Source organism: Prosopis cineraria, unplaced genomic scaffold, assembly GCF_029017545.1.
Source record: "Prosopis cineraria cultivar Desert tree isolate PC_DT_omini unplaced genomic scaffold, ASM2901754v1 PC9, whole genome shotgun sequence".
Taxonomy (NCBI): Eukaryota; Viridiplantae; Streptophyta; class Magnoliopsida; order Fabales; family Fabaceae; genus Prosopis; species Prosopis cineraria.
The window spans coordinates 22,220,069-22,226,945 of NW_026555340.1; the positions used below are offsets into that span (position 1 = coordinate 22,220,069).

The following is a 6,877-nucleotide window of genomic DNA, read 5'->3' on the forward strand; positions in this document are numbered from 1 at the left end:
GTTCAGGATTTTCATAACTTTGAAGAAAAAGTTCAAGGCAAAAATGACCATTTAGCCTATTTAATTTTGCTAATAGAGTGCTTGTTTTATTCTGGTTAAGACAATATACTGCTAATTTAAAAAAATGATGTCATAATCTACTCAAATATTGAGTAATATTATTACAAAAGCAGGTACTGGCACAATTGAAGGAATCAGGATTCTTCTGATTATACCTCAGAAAAAGGCCAATAGAGTTGAGATCTAATTCTACTTTGTGGGCTTGAGAGTCCCGCAAAGGCATATTTCACTTTATGATCTCTGTCTCTCTCATTATTTTTTCCAAGATTAATTTCAGGACCACCCACAAGAAGATGCAGAGGAGAGATCATTGACATGGGAGATGCTTTCCAGATAGGAAGGAATGAATGAGGAAGAGAGCTTTACTTGGCTTGTTGAGTGGTACCAAATGACCTGCTCCTCTCACGGTCACATATGTTAGCCCTTATACTCCACTATCCTTCCTCCAACCTGATTTCATGTCAAATTACATATTACACCAGCATTGTCCAAAAAATTGTATCATCTTCTTCTATCTGAATTTAATTAAGTGTAACACTTGAGTTGTTGGGAGGAAAAATCTATTTTTAGCTTCTTTTCTTTTTTCTTTTTTTTTTACAAGTTATTCCTAATAGCTTGTTGAGATAAGCTTTTTTCAATACATTGTCTGTTTACCTTAAATTCTCTCAACAGTTCCCTCATACTCACAACAACTTCCTCATATTTAGTCTAGTTAAAACCACTTTTTTTTTTAAAAAAAAAAAAACAAACTGGCCCTTAATCTATTAGCTTGATCTAATGGTCAAAGAGAAGAGTTTAACCCGACAACCACAGTTGTGGGATCAAGCTCATCTTCTAGCTGTAGGATGAAGCCAAACGAATCAGATTTAAAACAAGAAATGACTGCGGTTTACCAAACCAAAAAAAAAAAAAGATATATCAATTTCCAGCGTTTAGAACATCTCATCTTGATTGTTCTTAACATTTTTATGTCTACTTACATTCTAGAAAAGAATCTAGTTCATCATCATCTTTTAAGATTGGTCCCCGTCATTCTAAGAAATGATGATCTGCATACAAGTATCACGTCCTAAAAAATGAAGATTACATATAATTCCTCGTAAACGCCTGGCTATATATACTTTTGTTTTCTCATTCTTCATTAAATATGTCTCATTTCATCTAGTCTATCTCAAAATGTCTGTATTTAATAACCTAGTATTCAATATGTATGATATGAATTAAAATATCAGGAGGCATATGATGAAACCATTTTAGAGATATGAGATACCACCAAACATCATGAAAATCTCAAATACATGAACCTTCAGTTCTATTTCATAAAAATAGTAATAGTCGTAACATCCAACCAATTTCTAAGAAAGCCAATATTTGTATTCCAAGGTTAAAAATTTACTGAACACATAAAGAGAAAATGGCTCAGCCTTAAAGACTTGGGAGAGTACTTTAGCCAAAACCAGAAAAGCGGAAAGCAAGTGGAATTTAAAGTCAGTAAAAAAGGATGAAGAAGTTTATAGAGGTGAACCTGATTATCATGGTACCAAGTTCGCCAACTAGACTTGAGAGGCAATCCAAGAGCTTCAATCCAATATCTCGTCCCTGTTACTGGTGTTCTACCATCTGCGTCCCCACTGTCACCATCAACAATAGCATATATCTCAAAGTTCTCTAATGGAGGTCATGATAAGATGATGACAAAGCAAAAGACACTTTAATTTCATCTATTGCGTAAAGCATGTGACTGTTCCAACGACAAGCAAAAAATTGAATTGTCAATTATTGTTCAAATATGTGTGGTAGACAGAGAAAACGGTGAAGTTATATGTATTCAATAGGGAATTGCTGAGAAATGAGATTATGAGAGAAGTGAATCAGATTCAGAAAGTCCATTACAAACAAAAGACCATGAATGGCTGAATTCTAGTACTTACCTGCAAGCCTTCCACGTAAAATTAGTGTTTCCTCTTTTCACATTAGCATGAAAAGATGACTGAACATCTCTTCTATTTAAGTATTCTTCTGCATATGTGGAATAACAAGGATCATAGCCATAAAAAATTCTCATCCTCCTTAGTCTGTAAATGTTGGACTCCTACAAGAAGCATGTTTTTCATCAAAAATGACAGCGATTAAATATAAATCAGGAGTCATAATTAAGAAGGAATATATTTGTAACATTAATTATCTACCTTAGGAAGTGATTCAGATCTTCTACTATTACTATCATAAGCTGTAGAGGAGTTGCTAGTTAGTCGACATGCTGAGGCATAAATGTTGTAGATGTCCATCTTCGAGTATTCACGGAAGACTTTAGCCATGGCATCATTGCATTCCTTAGATCAATTAAATTGCTTAAAATCACATACTTGTTTTTCCTTCTTATATTGTTGATCTGATATGACCGCATGGCTCCATGCATATTCCAGGATGCCTGTATCGTCATAGTAATATTCAGTTACTGGATTCCCCACCTGCAAAGTTAAAACACTTTCCATTAATATAATGAAATTCGATCATATATCAGGGGTTGTATATTCTTCTAGTTTTTTCCACGCTGATGATGAGATTTACTTACAATAAAACCTTTTACATTGATGAATCAGTATTTGCTTCTATCTTGGTTTCGGCTGAGGGATGTAGTGGCCTACATAATGACAATGTGTCCAATGAAAGTTGCAATAATGCACTAAGCTAAGCCCTGTGTGAGACAAGGGATTTGGATCTTTTCATATAAAATGATGTCATATGGGGAGAAAGATAGATGCGAGAGAATTCAATGCAAAAGAACAAAAAGAAAAATTACTGTTTGTATCTATCTCTGTTCTCTATATGACCATCGGATCACAAAGACAGGATCTGAATCAGACGCAGAAATACACATTGAAGTTCAAAGTTCAGCACTTACCAGCACAACTCTCTCCAGATATAAAAAGCTCTCGAGATTTGAACTGTGGGAACCTTTGCAGCCAATTTACCAAGAAATTGTAGGCATCCTCAGCTAATTCAAGTATGCTTACAGAAGAGTAATTCGGTTCATATGGTGAGCACTGAGCATAGGTAAATTTAAGTACAGTAAAGGTAAACTAACCCTCAAAACTATCCTCTAATATGGTGACATCAGAAGATGTATTGGTGTAAGAGAAACCAACTCCAACTGGGGACTCCACAAATAACAAATTTGCCTCTGCAAGGAATTAAAATTACTGAACAGCTTTAAGAAAACAAATGATAGATCATCCTCTCTCTTTTGTTTTGGTTGTTCCTTTCTGCTTCATTTTTTAGCATAGAAAATATTGAACATGACATGAGGTTGCCGAACTATAGATGTGTCATGAACCATAGAAGAACATGCAATAAACCTTGATTCCAGGAATAGCCGTTGAAATGTAATCCTTCACCGTTTTTCTTGACTGTAAGAGGTCCTATTTCAACAGCCGCACCATAACCAATTGATGAGCACCCAGGACCTACATGAGCAAAACAGAACCACATCTCAGATAAAAAGGATAAGGAAATATGAAAAACTAAATCATATAAGAGAGGTTGTACTAGCTTTATGATAGATATTATCCACAATTAGACTGCTATTATATACACCATATTCTATACCTCCATTGAGCCAGAGGAGGAGGGGCTTCTCAGATGATTCAGATTGAGCTTCAAAGAACAAGGAGAAAAGGGCCCTCCCATGATCTTTATTGACAGTGATGTAACCTGAAAACTGTGAGACTAACGGCCTTGAAGGTTGGCCAGGAAGATTAATTACCCTATCATGTTCATAGGGTTCTGCATTTATTTCTGATGCTTTGGTGAATGGAATTGCTGAAGGGTAGAAACACAGGGACAGAAAATAAAGAATAATATTCATATATGATACTAAAGTAGGCATCTTTGCTCCCAACATTGCATTTATTACCGCTGCTGCTTCTTCCTATTTATACATGTAAGGTTTGGGAGACATTTTCAGTGCTAACAAAGTACGCAGTGTCCATGAGATCTCTTAGACTTGTCAAAAATGTTTGTAGCGACTGCCCATAGTCAACATCAGCCAAAGAAAAGACTTTTAAATAAAGTAGTTAAGAGTGAACAATCTTCTCACACGAATGTCCATTGGTCTTGTTTTATATAGTTTTCAAATAATTGTATTTTGACCCAACAAATTTATTAATGGTTTATTCATTGCATTGATTTAGTCATCTGAATTCATTTTGAGCTAAATTAATCCTTTAATTTGACTAACAAATACAAAGAGCCAAGTTAAAACAATAAATAAATTAAAATACCAATATATTTATTCAACCTTCCGTTTCTTTCATGTCAGCCTATTTACATCCATAAGGGACTCGATGATTGCCAGTGTGTTACAGACAAAGACGGCATTAGGCTTATTATCGTAGTCATTTTTGTACGTTGTTTAGCAAGGTGGTTCGGCACCACCCGCTGTGACTCGTTCAATTGTTTCAGGGGAATCCTCAAGAAGTTACTGACAAATCTGCAACTGCGCATTTTAGCAAACACATCGTGTGCGTGTTGTGATTTTAATCTCTTGAATGAAATCGTTCGTCACTGAATATCACTATGTTTACTAATACTAGAGAAGATTGCCAGAGCTTACCTTCGGAGTCGTTGGAACTCCACTAAAGTCTTGAGAAAGAAAATGCCCCGCCCAGTAGGAGAAATAAAAACAAATGAAAAAATAGCTAGAAACAAAAACATAAAAACAAAAGGAGAAATATGGGAGCTGTTTGAAACTATTTTTATTTTATTGTTCTGAGAACTGGTGTTTTATAAAACATATTCTGAGAATAAAAAAATAATAAAAATAAAATATTTTTCTCATTCTGCCTTATTTTTCAGAACAATAATTCCATAACACTTGAAAGTTGTTTTCATTTTTCTGTTCTTCAAAATAATATTTTATTTTTTTATTCTTTAAAACACATTTTAAAAATACGTTACCAAATAAAATTTTTTTTTCTTTTGTTCTGGAGAACAGAAAATTATTTTCAAAACAAGTTTGCCAGACAAGCCCATGATATCCTATTGTTGTTTATTGTTTGGAAATGCTCTTGTCCAATTTCAAAGAGCTCTTTGTTTTTCATCCAATAAATTCTTTCTTTCTTTGCTTTAGATCCATCTAAGAGACTTATTTTCGCAAAATTAAAAAATTATAATCAAGTTTTTTGAAAATTGGATATAATTTATAATTAGAGTGTAAAAACAACACTATCCATATTAAAATACATCAAATTATATATGAAAAAAATGATAAATTTGTATTTATAAAACATAATATATGATTTGTAAATTGAGAATTTTTATTTGTAAATTATAAAATTACACTTATGAGTAAATGGTAAATATGATTTTAATATATTATTTATAAAATATGAAATATGACTTGTGAATTAATAATTTTTATTTATAAATTATGAATTTACAGTTATAAGTGTAAAATAAATATAACTTTAGTTTATTGTCTTTTTTTTTAGTATGGGCATAAAAGTTTTTTAACTTAAAATTCAATTATTGGCAGATTTTAAGAGACTTAGCTGTATTTTTAAATTCATGAGATCTATCTATAAATAACTCTTTTTTATAAGGATCGATATATAGTTTTTCCTTATTTTAATGTCTTTTTTCTTAGAGAAGGAAATATATAACGCCTTCCTCACAACTTTTCTTCTTGATAAGTAATGGGAGGGAGGGGGGAATTTTTTTTGGTTCTCAATTTAAAAATTATAAAAATATAATTTTAAATTTTTATACTTTGCTCACTTTTTGGTTCTCACTTTTTAAAATTAATGTTTTTTAGTACTTTTTTTTCGTATTGTAAATCTTTTCAAGATCCTTACACTTTGTTCATGTAGAGATCTAGAATATTAAAAAAAAACGTAAAGATTTATAACAAAATGCAAACAAAGTACAATGACCCAAATTTATGCTTTTCCTTAAAAAAATTTTCATGGTCACAATTCAATTTTCATGTAAATTTATCTAAATTACTGCTCACTCCCTCCACTTCCAAATATCTAAATTACTACCCTTCTTAATCAAATATTTGACACGTTTTTATTTTTTATTTTTCTATACAATTAACGACAGGACTAATGAATTGGAAGTAACCTCGTTGTAGCTACAAATGAAGCACTCCAAAAATAAACATTCAATCAGAACCAGAAGGTAAGTGTAAACGGCCTTCATAAAACCATTTATCATCTTAAGTTTGGACAAATACGGTTAAAAAATAAAAGTTTGAAGTTGAGGAGTTATAAGACCATATAAATCATCGTCGTTTCCATCTAAGTTTCAAAGTTAATGAAATGTTATTTTTTATTGTCTTTAACACAAGTTACTTTTAACTAACTTACATCTATTTTTTTAAAAAAAAAAATTAAAAGCCGGCTATATATTCAATTTTGTCAAAATATTCCAATAGTTTTCATTTTTTAACATTAGCCTTATTAAATACATTAAATTAAACACTTATTGTATTTCTAAAGATAAGGTATATTTGAAAACCTATGGCCTGGCGACCCTATCTAATCTTAATTAATGAAATCATTGTTCTTTTTTTTAATAAATTAAATCATTGTCCTAATAGCTCTAAAAATTTATAAATTTAGCTATTAATTTTATAATTTTAAGATGATGAATTTTATATTTTTTTTTCAAATTTTAAGAGAAAACACATATGTTAATGTACAAAGTTGAAAAATAACAAAATTATTGTTCTAACAACTCTAGCAATTTGCAAGTTTGGCCCCTAATTTTATAACTTTAAATTGATGTATTCACAAATTATTTTTCAAATTTT

At 31.4% G+C, this 6,877-nt stretch overlaps 1 pseudogene; it reads right to left on the reverse strand.

The window, feature by feature from the left end:
* LOC129320768 (serine carboxypeptidase-like 26) lies at positions 1-4,034 on the reverse strand (annotated as a pseudogene).
* Positions 4,035-6,877: the final 2,843 nt, after the last annotated feature.